A 15393-nucleotide genomic window follows, 5' to 3' on the forward strand; every position below is an offset into this window, starting at 1 on the left:
TTTTCATGTGGGTTTCCTAGTAGGTAGAACAGGGACTGTCTCTGAAATGAACTCTGTTGCATGCTCTTTGATCACTTCCCCTAGGTGGGGTTGCCTTGCTGGTTCTCAGGGTAAGAGGATGCTCTCAGTCCTGAGGCAATTTGATGTTCTGGGGTTGGTTGGTGAGGGGGATCCCCTTTTCTGAGGAAGAAGGGGAGGGGAGATGGGGGAAGAGGTGAGAGGGTTGGACCTGGAGGAGAGGAGGGAGGATGCTATGACTGGGATGTAAAGGGAATAAGTAAACTTATATAATAAAAAGATAAACGTATACTTAAATTAAGTACAAGATAATATATAATTTTATAATGTATGTATAAATAAATTATATGTACATATATATGTGTGTGTGTGTGTGTGTGTCTGTTTTTATTACTATAGCTCTGCAACACAATTTGATGTCAGGGAGGGTGCTACCTCCAGAAACTCTTTTGTCATTGAGGATTGTTTTAGCTATCCTGGTTTTGTTGTTTTGTTTTGTTTTTGTACTTCCATGTGAAGCTGAAAATTGTCTGAGGTAGGATGTTACTCTAACCTCTATCTTTTCTCTACATGATAGTACTTTGCAAAGATAAGTATCTGTGCTGCATTAAAATAACCACTGTATCTGTGTCTAGAAGGGCGGTTTTGAAGGTTCATCTTCACTGTCAACTTGACTGGATTTAGAATTACCTAGGAAATGCTTCCCTGGACATGACTTTGAGGGCATTTTCAGAGAAACTTAACTGAGAAGGGGAAGCCCACCCCAAATATAGCCTCTGTCTTTTCTGACCAGGGTCCATGTCAACATTGTTCCTAATCCTAAGACTTTTTTCTCACAGAGGCAGGATCCATCAGCTACTTCCTACCAGAGAATCACCTTAGTCATCTGGCTGGAAGGAAGGCTCCAGGCCAGCTCCTCTGCCTTGCCTTTGCCTTCATCTCCTGTCTCCTTCGGAATTCCATCAGGTGACATATTTGTCTTCAATAGCTCTAATTTATCACATTTAAATTATTTTTTTCATCAGCCATAAAAAAAATTCCAAAAAAGATGGTAAATAAATAATCTAACAAAGGCTCATTTACATTAGTGTACGCTTTGTAAAATACTACTTCTATTGAGCCCTTGTTAATTATACTTCTTAAAGGAATATTTCAGCTGGGCACATCTTTAATGATGGTGCACACCTTAAATCCAGCACTCAGGAGGGAAAGGCAGGGAGTGTCTGTGAGTTAGAGGCCAAGCTGGTCTATGTAGTGAGTTTCAGGACAACCAGGGCTATAGAGAGAGACCCTGTCTCAAAAAAACAAACAAGCCAAAAACCGGACAGAATATTTAACATATGCTGTACTTACCATTTAGAAACTTTATTTATTCATGTGATTATCTATCTGTATGGGCGGGTATTTGGGTGGGGCATCTGTGGGCCTGTTCAAATGCACAGAGATACGGAGGCCAGAGGTCAACCTTAGGTATCTTTCTTAGACACCATCCATCATATGTTTTGAGACAGGTTCTCTTAATGAACCTGTAACTCACCAAGAAGCAAGGCTGACTGGCCAAGGAGCCTCAGGGATCTGCCTGCCTCTGCCTCCCCAGCACTGGGATGACCAGAGTGTGCACAATGTCCAGCTTTTTCATTTATGTTCTGGGGACTGAACTCAGGCGTTTGTACTGTGAGCTCTATGCTGAGTCATTTCCCCAACCCAGTATCCAGTCTTTAATCTCTCAATCAACTCTCCTTGATTTCCCAAAGCACTGAATAACCCTTGCAATTGCAAGACCCCTGCCCCTCCTATCATTCTATGTCTAAGATGTTTACCAGCTAGATGCTTGTATGTTAGGATTTGCTCACTTATCTGATGTGCACACAGAAACCATTCATGAATCTAGTTAGAAGTCTGGTTTTTACAAATGGGCTCCACTGCTAAATCAATACACCTTATACTTCACTATCAAAGGGTGACCTTCAGCTCTGCATGATTTTTATCCTGTCTGCACTGGTTTCCTCCTAGCACCATTCTTACACAAGAAGGCTATTTCTGTTCTTTCATATGCAGACAGTAATTCTGGAGGCTGTAACAGTATTTAACTATGTGTCACACATACACTGCTATGCTGAATGACAGGGTGAATGAAGAATGGCGGTCTCACTTTGAATTATCAGAGGCATAAGCATTAGTGACAGGAAAGAACCAAGCACAGGAAATCTACTGTCACTCTGAATCGGTACTTTGATTGGCATTTGTCAGCACCACACCCTCTGAAAATGGAGCACACCTGGGTCCTTTGGTGAAGCACTTTGGGAATTGGACAATTTCACAAAAGCAATGAAAGTCATAAAGATTATTGGCAAGTATAATCACACTTCCACCCGTCACCATCTATAATGTGTTAGGCACACTAGTGGAGCTGAAAACTAATTATTGCTAATTTGAACTCTTTTTGGTCACTTCTGGTGCAGTGATTAGGATAAGCAGTATCATTAGGGTAGGACCCTAAAGGCAGACATATGGTACTGGTCACCCAAATATCCTGCCATGAAACAAAGTAATATTTTTAAAGGTGTTTGCATATTTTCAGCTCTTCACTGCTCAGCCACTTTTCTGAGCATGATTGCAATGAGATATTGAAATGAGGGGCAAGGTCCAGGAGCACTGGAGACAGAAGGTGGGTGGTGGCATCCCATGAGGTCAATTGTTTTTTGTTGTTGTTGTTGTTTTTGAAATCAAGTTGACATACGCTAGCATCATCTGAGGAGAGGGAACTTAATTGAAAAAAAAAAATGCCCCCATTAGATCAGCTTGTCAGCAAGCCTGTGGGACATTTTATTGATTGTTCCTGGGGTATGTAAGAAAGTGAACTCAGCCAACCAACAAGCAGCAGCCCTCCATCCCTCTGATTCAGTTTCTGTATCCAGGTTCCTGCCTCCAGCCTGGTGTGCTGCTCTGACTTCCTTCACTGTAGATGAAAACTGTAAGTAAACAAATCCCTTCCTCTTCAAGTTGCTTTGGGTCATGGTGTTTTATCACAGTGATAGAACCCTAACACAGAAACGTGGGATATTTCACCATACTGGGAAATGTATTAGTGTTTGGTTGTTAAACGGCCTTTTCAAGCTTTTGAAAGCAATCGCAAGCAGGATGCATTTCTGTGCGTGTGGTACGTTGAGTGGCAATGCCCCATACACTCACAAGTTTGACTGCTTGGTCCCCAGTTGGTGGAACTGTTTGGGAAGGACTAGATGTGGCCTTGTTGGAAATGGCTTGACACTGAAGTTCCAAAGGCCCTCATCAGGCCCAGCCTCTCTGCCTGCCTGCCTGTGGATAGGATGTAAGCACTCAGCAACATGCTTCCTGCCATGGTGATAATGATAATGGATTAACCCTTTGAAACTATGAGCAAACCCCCAGTTGAATACTTTTTAAATAAACATTGCCTTGGTGTCTCTTCACAACAATAGAACAGTGACTCGGAACTGTCTTAGTTCTATCCCAGCCCACACAATGTTTTCATTTCCTCCTGGAACTTTAGAAGCCCTCAACAGTAAATGATTTGCTCAGGGTCCACTCTCTCCCAGCTCAAGAATCTACTCCTAAACTATATACATGCACTTAGAATTCAACCTCCAACTACCCATAATTAAGAGAAGAGGAAAGGGGAGAATAAGAGAGGGGGGAAGGGAGACAGACAGACAGACTTACTATCAGAGTTAAGGAGTTAGTCATATGTGGGAAACAATTTCCAGTCATGTCAAGATGTTAGGAAAGATTCTACATTTAATCAAAGTTCAACATTACTGTATCTTTCCAAAGACACAGCATTTATTAAACAATGTTTAAGAGCATGAAAAATGTACATGATACAGAAAAATAGCACTGTGCATAGGTTTTTAAACTTACACACTTGCACTTTAGCAGTCTACTGACTGGTTTTATTCACCTTGCCACAGGTTGGGGTCATTTGGAAAGAGGGAATATGAATTGTGAAAATGATTGACCTGTGGATAGGTCTGTGGGGGCATTTTGTCAATTAATGATTGGTGTGGGAGGGCTCAGTATGTTGTGGGTGCTGCAACCTCTGGGCAGCGGTCCTGGGGTGCATTAGAATGCAGACTGAGCAAGCTGGGAGGAGCAAGCCAAAAAGCAGTGTTCTTCCGTAGTCTCTGCTGCAGTTCCTGATGCCATGTTCCTGCCAGGGCTTTCCCTGAGGATAGACAGTAACTGGAAAGGTAAACAAACCCCTTTCTCCCCAAGTTGCTTTTGGTCATGGTCTTCATCCAAATAATAGAAACCTAACTAACACCAATTTATTTTACCAAAGAATGTCATGCATGAGAGTTAAAGCTGTTAAGCAGAACAAAAGAAGAACGGCCTGAAAATGGCCCATAGCTTAAAGAAATACTTCAGGGAACTGTTCTGTTAGACACATTTTCATGGCAGGATCAAATAGCACACAATTATTTTGCAATTACCCTACAGCCCCTTGCTATGCAATTACTCACTTAGTTCTATGTGCTTTATGAATTAGTACCCCTAAAGATCTAAAAATATTAAGACAAAAAACATAGTGATTATCTTCAGAGTTACAGGGCTTCTCAAAAGGTAATTGCCATTTAATTTTCTATTTCTGAATTTATACCACGACCTCATGATGAACAGGTACTCCTAGGGTGTCTTACATGACTATTGGTGGGGACCTCAAAATACTGTGCATGCTTGTACCATGGGAAGTCTCATAGGAACAGGTGGGAATCCCAAATGGTGAGTGCTGTGTGTCTGTGCACGCTCTGGGTTCACAAAGGGTCTACAATAAGTACAATCATTGAACACAAAGTGTAAGTATGTACATGCACAGATAAACTCACAGCCACAGGTACTTTCGCTGTCCCCAGGGCTGAGCAGCTTCATAAGAGGAAAGAAACCTTTGACTCAGTTAACCTACAGGAGTCCACTTAAAAAACACCAGGCATGGTGGCATGCATGTTTAACCGCAGCACTCAGGAGGCAGAGGGGCAGGTAGAAACATATGAGTTCAAAGCCAGCCTTGTCTGCATATGTAGTTCAGGCCACCAGAGGCTACATAGAGAGACAGCTACATACTGTCTCAAAAAAACAAACAACAACAACAACAACAAAAAACAAAAAACAAAACAAAAACGATTTTGTTTTGTTTGTTTTTTAAAGCAACTTACATTTGGTAGATTTGTCCTAAGGTCGGGAGGGGGGGGGGCGGCGGGAAACCCCACCAATTTATAAAAATTTGACTTTCCTTTTAAAGCCCCAAATAACAAAAGTAAGAACAATTACATGTAAGAAATAAAGTAAATATTTGAGATGGTCAGCACAAAAGATGCAGGAGCCACAAGTGTGTTCAGCCTTTTGGCACCGCCCCACAGTGCCATTTACAAAGCCTGTGCTGGAGAACTCTGCCATGGACTTCCCCCAAATCCTCTAGTTCCTCAAGCATCACAGTCTCTATCCGCAGCTGCTTGCACCTAAGTCTCGGGGCTTCCTAACAGCAGAGAACTCTACTCCAAAATGCCTTGTGTTGTCACTGGGAACCCATGAGGTCCGGACCCAGGAATTCCTTCGGACACCCAAATCTGGAGGTGGCTCAAGTCACACATCCAGCACTGGCATGTTTTGATTTTACCTACACATACCCTGTTGTCTCTAACTTACTTATCATACCTGGCTCACTGCGACACAGGGGCTAGTATGTGGCCATTACATTGAATGGTTTGAACTCATGACAAGGATAAAGGTGTATAGATGTTCTGTGCAAACACATTTTTTTCTCTATATTTTTGATCTGTGGTTATATGAATACAGAGTAAGAACCTGAGGGTTTGGCCATTCAGGTATTACAAAGTGATACAATGTCTAGAAAGTGCAAGAATATCGTCTGCAGTGTTAGTTGAAACTGTGTTTTGGTGGCTTCAACTCCAACTGGTTTGTAAGGGCTCTTAGAATCTTGATGCTGCCATTTTGTTTGCATCTACACTGTGGAAACGGGCAGCCCTGACAAATAAGATCCATCATGAATTCTAAGAGCCAGCTTGTCTAGCATATCCCTAAAGTCACATGCCATCGAAGGGACACTGTGATGGAAAAAAAAAAATCACATTTTCTGATAACTGTTAGGGACAGTGTCTCTTCACCTACCAACACTTAGACTTTGAACCTACAGGTAACTCCACACCCAGTTTCTGGTTTCCTTTCTTCTCTACGTTCTCTAACCCTACCAAGATACTATCTCAAGCAGGCGTTACATTTTAGAGAATCCATATTGAATATTATGTTTAAGAGACAGGCAGGCTGGGCATGGTGGTTGGTGCATGCCTTTAATCCCAGTTCTCGGACGGAGGCAGAGGCAGGAAGAACTCGGCAAGGTCCAGCATAGCCAGGGATCCTGCTTCCCTCTCCCCACCTCCAGACACAAAAGACAAACATGGAAAACCGCATTAAACACCTGGCTTTTAATTCACCAGCCTCTTTGGCCGGACCAGTCATAGTTGTAGGTATGGCTCTTTCATATGTTTGTTGTTGTTGTTTACTGGAGCACAATAATAACCAATTCCCTTTCGGGAATAATAATTTTCCTTTATATAGAGCACTTGGAGCTTTGCCAAAGAAAGCCTGAGGACTGAGATTGGCATTGGAGGTGATGGGACCCTAAATAAGCTCCATTGTAATTAATGATCATTTCACAATGTCTGTGTTGTTACAAACGTCATCCTGTATCATCTAAATATACACTCTTTTCTTTTTCTTTTTGCTACTCTGGGGTTTGAATACAGAGCCTTGTGCTGGGCAAGCACTCTGCACCTGAGTTATATCCTCAGAGCCATACTTTTTGTTACTCACATGTAAAATTAAAGAAGGATCCCCTTGATGTATTGAGTATTGCTTTTAAGATTGGGGAAGATTAAGATTTATCATATGGACCTGGTGCATTGGAGACAGGAAATGGTATATATTTTTATTCTTTTGGGAGTGCTGTTATTAGAAATCTAGAATACCGTCTTCCGCAGGGGTTGTGAAGTAGATTTCTTTTGGGCCATGGACTGCCCATTTAAAGAGCTCTTGTCATCAAACCTGGTGCCGTTTTTATGGTTAATTTTCAAACTGTATAAGTATCTAAGCTGAAAGTGGTGGTTAAGGAAACTGCAGGAGGCAGGGCCGGGAGAGCAGATTGGGAAGTTCACAGAAAGAGGAGGCTGACTATGTGTTGTTGTGAAATGACAGGCTTCTAATAAGAGAAGAGGGATGTGCTGCTTCATCAGAAATAGAGATCTGAACATCTTTTACTTCGTCTCAACTTACAGAAACTACTGTCCAATCATGTTCAGCTTATAATAATGATACGGACACCATTTTCTATTATTTTTCCAGGAACTGTCTTTGGGATGGGTACCACAAAATTCACATCATTTGTTCTTTAGTGGTTAGACCAGGATTGGTGGAAGGAAGGGAATTTGTGTGCTACCCACGAGTAGCCTCTCTTCCTTCAGGCTTTGGTGGCAATCCTGTTTTCAGTAATGCTCACTTCACTGAGACTAAAAGGATGGGATGGACCTGGGGCCGAATGTGTGAGAATTCCAGCAGAGCCACATTGTCCAAACATAAACTGGCTATGCAACCTTCTGTTCTCTTCATACATCTTTCTGCACCCCTTAAATCATCTCTGCATTATGTATAGTACATAGGGAAGTATAAACTATGTGTGAATAATTGTTAAACAGCATTGTTTTTGCAAAGGACAAAGGGAAACATCTTTATATTTTCTATATGGAGGAATTATTTTCTGAATATTTTTGATGCAAGGTTCAAGTCTGAGATTTAGAACTTGTGGATACAGAAGGTGACTATGTATAATATTGATCTGATTTCTCTTTAGTCTCCAAAAATCATGCTGAGCTTATGTCCATCAATAATTACAATGTTGGACTTATACAATAACATCAGCTCTTCAAATCTTCACATTCTAAAAGGTTCAAGAGCTATAAGGCAAATTTCTCTTCTCTAGAATCCCAAGTTGGTTGCATATTAAGGTTTTGTTTGTTGTCTTTCTGTTCATAGTTTCTTAACAATGTTTTCCCTTGAGTCAGAACAGATAATGTCAATCAAATATTATGGCCAATTGAAGAAAGGGTAGAGAGAAAGAGGAAAATAATCTTGGCTGATAGCCACTGGGAGTCGTGTATGAGGAACCATATTAAATGGGTGATACACATGTCATATAACATGAATTCATATCCAAGAGGCACATGGCTATTAGTCTTGGTTGACTTAGAGGAGGTTTGGCCCCAGAGAGTGAATTAATCTTCTCAAGGTCACAGATAATCAGTGGTGTAGAAAGGGTCCAAGACTGGCTCTCTGACCTGAGAATGGCATGCTCAGACATTTTGATTTGTGTTTTTTACCATTCTGGATTGCAGAGCTGAAGGATAGGCTCATGAGACCATTTGGCCTAACTAAATATTATAGAATGTCAACCAGATGTGCAGAGAAAAACAGCTTCAAGTTGCACATTTGCCTGTTTCTGTGGTGTAAATATTCACCCCATGGTTGATTTTAATCACCGAGCAAGATTCCTAAATATTTAGAAATTCCCATCTGACATCAACATCCCGGTGGTTTTAAGTCTCTCGTAGGAGTCAGATGTAGGTATAGGAGACTTGGGTCTTGTACTCTAGGGCCTACATGAGCCACGCTGAAAGAATCACTTATCCTAGCATTCTCCCGTCATGCCCGAGAGCCTCAGAACTTAGGAAGGGCTATGTGGTGTGAATTCGTTCACTTGGAAAGTATAGCATCTCTTCTTAATGTGAAAATTGGGACTACGCTAATAACTTGAACAAGGTCACGTTAGAAAGATGCCTTCACTTTTAAATTTAACAAAGTTTAATACATATAGTCTTCTTTAAAGTTTTAGTTCATTTTTTATCTAGGTGTATATGTGTATGTGCCTATGTGTGCAGGCCAAAGAAGAATCAGATCTCCATAGCTGCAGTCACAGGTGGTTGTGAGCCACGTGATGTGAGTCATCCCATCCCTCTAGCCTCAGCTACAGCCTTCTGTCCATCCTTCTGCTCTGTGTCTTATCGAGGCTATCCTTGAACTTTCTTTCTTCCTGAATAATGACTGGAACACAGACAGTGAGACTCACTCTGCAATTTAATCTCTGGAGTTCTTAAGTGAGATGTTTAATACAATTTATTTCCTTGGCAATTCTGTGTATTATATTGTATGTACACTGAAGAGTATTATTGAGAAATGATCTGTAGACTTTTCAAGACTTCCAGAATGAATGTGGCAAGAAAAGAAAAAAAAAAGAGGAGGAAGAGGAGGAGGAGAAAGCAGAATGAAGAATTGGTGAGGAACTGCGGAGGACTAAGGAAGACTGGCAAAGGAAGGCTAAGGAAGACTGAGATTAAACCACTTTGAAGAGAAGATTCACATTGGGTCATTGCATCAGAGGTTGTGATCCATGATTGCTTTGCTCTGCTTCTTTCTGAGTTGTTGAGGAGGAAGATCACGGCGGGGCGATGTGGTGGAGCAAAGCTGCTCATATGGTGGCCAGCACAGAAGAGAGAAGTAGCCTCTGCCTCCTTTCTGAAGGCCCTATCATTCCCTAAGAGCAACATAGGCTGAAACCAATTCTTCAGCACATGATATTCCAGGAAGTACTTAACATCCAGTGTGACTCACATTCCCGTTGGTCTGTTTTTCCAAAGTAAAAAAAAAATTAAAACATTTGACTCTTTTTTTTTCTGAATAATATCTAAACTTAACTGATATTTATTAATGACATTGGGCTTTATTAGTGGTCTTTCACTTAGCTTTCATTGATCTCTGTTCTCTCTCTTTCTTTCTCTCTCTCTCAACATATTGGGTCTCACTCTGCACCCTAGCCTCCTTTGGAACTCCAAACTGGTCTCAAACACATGAGGCAGCCTCCTCTCTGAATCGAATGCTGGGATTACAGCACAATACACCCCTACAAGCTTCAAGCTTCCTCTCTCTTTTCTACGTCTTATGTGATTTTTAGGTCAACATTTACAGTATAGGACCAGCATCCTTCAGCTCTTGGGAAGCATGTAATTTCAGGAAATGAAAGAAATGCATCACTTTCTCAAATGGGAAGCGTGGATGTCTCCGAGCTGTCTTCAGCCGTAGCATGAAGCCTTCACTGATCCCTCATCCTGTAGTATATGGTAAGGGTGAACAGGCAGAATGAAGGCATGGGGCCATGGAGATGAGTGTGTCACCATCCTGGGCATCCACTCTCAGAGAGCTCCCGAATAACTAAGGAAACAGGATTGAACCAAAAAACAGGATTGAACCAAAGGTCTCCATGACAGCACTGCTGGAGAAGAAGGGTGCAAGAAGCTGTGGAAGGGTGATTACATGTTGTCAGACTGTCCTCAACCTCCAGGGACATATGGATATACCATGGTGTTGATTTTCCTAGCTAATTTCAATTTCTATTGATTTATATAGAACGTGAGTAATAAAGATAGAGACAGGCAACTTTAAAGATTATTCCCATTTGTCTATACTTGTTCTAAATTATGACATACATAAATGTGTTTGAATTTATAACTACAAGTTCACATGTGGAAAAAGAAAAAAAAAAGAAAGAAAGGTTTTAAAAAGAAAACCCCACAAACAAACAAACAAACAGCCTTTACAGGTGTGGCGGTCTCTGCTATTTGGAAAGTGGAGACAGGAGGATCAGTTCAGGGTCATTCTCCGAGGGTGAGAATTTGTGACCAGCCTGGGCTACATTAGACCCCTTCTTTAAAAACAACAAACAAAACACCAGAGAGACTGAGCAAATAACTCAACTTTAAACTGCTTGTTGTGCAAGCCTAAGGAGCTGAGTTTGAGCACCAGCGCCCATCTAAAAGCTAGGTGTGGTGGTGCTAGGTACCTGTAACCCCTGAGTTGGGAGGCAGACACAGGAAGGTCCCTGAGGCTTGCTGACCAGCCCCTCTAGCTGAACCAGAGAGTTCAAGTAAAAAGCCCTGCCATAAAAAATAAGGTTGACTTGTTTGATGCATAACTAGAGCTTCACTCTAGTGTCCTCCAGGGCACTGGAAGGCACTCTGTCTACATGCTGGGAGAGGAGAAAGGCAAGCACCAACCCAGCTACAAACCCTGTGGTTTCCAACAGTGACCTGCTTTGTGGGACAAGCTGGTGCAATAGTGGCACGGCTGTTGTGGGAGTCATCATCCTCTATCTGATTGGGTTTAAGGCCCACTCCGTGACATGGAATCCATGCCTGATACTGCTGAAATGGCTAAGAAATTGAGACTAAATATGCCGGAGACATTGTTTCACTAAAGGAATGTAGCAATAAAATGATTCCAAGGGCATTCTGCTATACCCATAGATCGTTGCCTCACTTAGCCATCATCAGAGAAGCTTCATCGATGGGAATTAATACAGAGACTCACAACTGAACAAAATGTGCAGAGAGCAAAAGACCCTGTAACATTCAGTCCTAAATGGGATGTCTCCACCAAATCCCTCCCCTCAGGACTCAGGGAACTCTTCAGAAAAGAAGGCAGAAAAACTACGACCTATTGGGGATGGAGGACACCAAGAAAACAAGGCCTTCTAAACACAGCAGGACTGATGCACATATGAACTTACAGAGACAGCAGTGGCTTGTACAGCTTGGACAGGGCATGCACAAATCCAAGCCAGGTGGGGTCCCAGCACTGAGTGGGGAAGTGAACATGAGCTCCCATCCCTGACCAGGAAGTTACCTGTAATTGACAACCATTCACAAAGGAAACATAAGTTTTCTCCTGATAGAGGAGCCTGAGATTTGAGGTTGCAGTCCCCCATGTCCGGGAAGCCTTTCTGAGCTTGACAGTAATGGAGGACTCCCTTTGTCTGCAGGGCCTCCTACTCTCCTGCTCACCTGGAGAGTGTCATTAGGCACTTTTGACATAGTTCCCTGCAAACCTCTCCCATTGATGCCTATAGGATAATTAGATACTGTTTTCCTCTTCATATGATAGGACCATACTGCCAAAGGCAAATAAAGTGTTCCTGGCACACACAGCCCAAGCAAGTGGTATGCACCTACTTTGAGAACCCACTAGCCACTCCCTGAGATCTATATAGCCTTTGTTGAGCTATCTCACTAAAGCAGTTCCCTGAGGTCAATCTGTTGCACTCATGGTCATCTGAGTCCACACCACCCTCCTACCTCTGTTCCCTTTGTCCCCAGGGACTGATGGCCATGATCCCTGGGGGCCAGGGAGAGCCACATTCTCCAAAGGATTCTCACTGCGTGTGCAAACCACATTTAAAGGTAGGAGCTATGCCCCATAGTAGAAAACCAATATAAAATAAACTGAGTGGTACTTTCAGAGATTTTATTTTTGTCTTCTATTTCTTTCTTGGGGCATTTTCTATCTGGTCTTTTGTTTGTATGTTATGGTTTCTGATTTTGTGGTGTTTTTGTGGGGGTGGGGGGGGTGGGGAACTGTTGGGGTTTTTTTTTTTGTGCTTTTTCACTGTTTTCTTTCCTTTTTTGGGTCTGTTTTCTGAAAAGTGAGAAAAAGAAGACATAGATTTGGCTGAGTGTGGAGGTGGGGAGGAGATGAGAGGAGATGAGGGAGGGGAAACTGTGATCAAAATATATTATGTGAAAAAAATAAGTTTCAAGACAAATCTAAAGGAAAAAACTAAACAAAGAAAATAAGGTGGAGACACTGGATATCCACCTGTGACTTTGATACACACACTCACACATACACACGTTCATTTATGCATGCACACACACTCATATACACAAACAACAATGAAAAACTCATATGAAAAACAGCAATGATGACAAAACACAAAACTTGAGTATCCAGTAGAACTAATTATGAGGAAGGTTTGTAAAAATCACAAGTAAGGTTAGAGGACCTCATAAGATAACAGCCATTATGGTAATAGCTGCCAAAAGGATCCACCCTCCCTGACTTTTGCTTCATGTCTAGTTGTCCCCACAGCCACCAGCAGGTCAGGACTGCAGGCACAAATGTTTTCACAAGACGAAGCAGGAGCAGCGACCTCCCTAACAGAACCCTCAGCCCCTCAGTTAAGAGTGAGTTCTTACCTGAAGAACTGATATGGGGTTGGATTCCACCTCCATCTTTAATGGAAGCTGAATTTTCTTTTTTAAAAAATGCAGGGAGTTCTGAGGAGTGAGCCAACACTCATTGATCTGTGTCAGATAGGGCTTGTTCCTGCCATCAGGTCATCTTTTGCTTGTTTTGATACACTCATATAGCCCAGGCTCAAGTTTGTTCCTCAAGTTGCTTATATAACTGAGGATGACTTTGAACTTTTGAGCTTCCTGCCCCTATTGAATGCTGGGAGTATAAGTATGTACAGTCAGGCCTGGTTTTACAGGATCTGGGGATCAAACCAGGGCTTAGTTCAAGTAAGGCAATCCCTTTGCCAACCTAGCTAGCAAGGCACATCTGAAAGACCATTCAGTTCTATTAATGTGAGCGAAAAGCGCAACTAAGTCCAGTTTTGGCTCTCTCTAGGTAACATTTTTCATCACTTCTTCAGTGAGCCATAAAAGTGGGATCAGTCTCTTATCCAGATGCCATTTAATGCTATAATTTTGTTTTATCTATCTATCTATCTATCTATCTATCTATCTATCTATCTATCTATCTATCTATCTATTTTTTGAGAAAGGATTTCTCTATGTAGCCCTGGCTATCCTGGAATCACTCTGTAGCCCAGGCTGGGCTCAAACTCACAAATATCCTCCTGCCTCTGCCTCCCAAGTGCTGGGATTAAAGGCTTGTGCCACCACCACCCAGCCTTAAAACTATAATTACACAGAGGATGTTCATCTAGTTTTGACTTCTCTGTCTGCTGTCTGGAAACATTTTCTTTTGAGTAAGGTTTATGTCTCAAGAAGCAAATAGAAAAAAAAAAGGGTAAAATTAATAAGTGAGAAGAGGAGAAAAGATCTCCAAATCCCTGGGAGAACAAAGAACATGCTCCTGTATGCTTCTCCTAAAACAGGGATGTCCATTCTGCCCAGGATCCAGTGCCTGACCTGGGGGTAGCTGCTCGTGGGTTGTTTCCAACAAGCAAACAGCCCATTCGGAGTGCTTTCCAGGGATGAGGACAGGAAGTCCTGTTTAGAGGGTGTGCCCTTAGAGGATGGTGCCATGCAGACTCTGGTACTGTTATTCTTCTAGCTCACATTTATAATTGACTTTCTGTTAAACATCGAAGCAAGTTAAATTAATCCAGTATGGTTACAGTCATTAAAAACAAATGCCTGGTAATGACTGCTTTCTTATTTTAGCAGTTTTCTCAAACCACTGGGGTAATACCCACATAAAGCCTTTTGCTCTGTTGTCACATTATTCGGGACACACACCGGAGTTTCATAACAGAAGCACGCACGCTGTTTTGGTAGCAATGACCATTGTTTAGGCTTCAGCTAGACTAATTTACCGTTGAGTTTTCTCGATTGCATTTACCTTTATACTAGGTACAATTTACGAGTTCTTTACAGTATGCGTAGCCGAAGACAGTTTGTACTAGATTTAAGGAAAGGAGGACAGGTGGGAGAAGAAAGGGGTGAGGGAGAGTTTTTAAAGCCAAAAAAACACAAGCAAGAATTCTTCCACAGACATTGCAAGGAACCCAAGCGACAGGGGCAGTGATGGTTTTAACCCATTTCTACATGGAATAGTCACTTCAAGAATGACAGGTCTGATAAAACAAGCAGGGTGGAAACAATTCACTCAGTCCCACGTTAAGACTGCAGTGGTAAAAAATGCCCAGAAGAAATTTCCGCAACTACATAGCCTGTGGTCCCGCAGCCACATGCAGGATCCTGCTGGCGTGCAGGGTCATCTGCGTGGTGCCACCTTAGAAACCGTCCTGATTCTGTGCAGGACATTGAATGATAACACCCTGCAAGTCAGCTGACTGCTGTGTCATACTGCATTCCTACAGATGCCAGCTCCTGCTCCTGCAGATTGCCAGTCGAGATGCGGCAAAGCAGAGGCAGACAGCTAGGCACAGCGCAACCGAGTTTTAAACTTTGATTTTCCCTGCCGCTGCTCAGCATCTCACCCAGGAAGAACGTTACGTCTGTGCAGCCAGGAGCCGAGATGCAGTCTTGAATGTGCATGGCGGCTTCTGACGTGGCAGCATGAATTCTCGGCTGGGCAGGTACTGCTCGGAGCTTGCTAATCAAACTGTCTCTGACGGTGCTCTGGGGGGCTTCGTGTGCCGTGCTGTTGTACCTGCAGGAGATGATGGTTGGCATGATTTGTCTGACTCAGGCCCGGGCAACTCACCGCACTGACACTGTGGGACTC

The 15393-nt window shown here is 42.5% G+C and overlaps 1 long non-coding RNA gene across 1 annotated transcript in view; it reads left to right on the forward strand.

Moving 5' to 3' along the window:
• The first annotated feature begins 15107 nt into the window (after positions 1–15107).
• LOC110548212 (uncharacterized) overlaps positions 15108–15393 on the forward strand; it is a 61221-nt gene continuing 60935 nt past the window's right edge. Inside the window, exon 1 of the long non-coding RNA XR_009587800.1 lies at positions 15108–15244. This is a non-coding gene — a long non-coding RNA (uncharacterized LOC110548212). The remainder of the gene's footprint in view (positions 15245–15393) is intronic.

This window comes from Meriones unguiculatus, chromosome 19, assembly GCF_030254825.1.
Source record: "Meriones unguiculatus strain TT.TT164.6M chromosome 19, Bangor_MerUng_6.1, whole genome shotgun sequence".
In the NCBI taxonomy this organism is placed as follows: Eukaryota; Metazoa; Chordata; class Mammalia; order Rodentia; family Muridae; genus Meriones; species Meriones unguiculatus.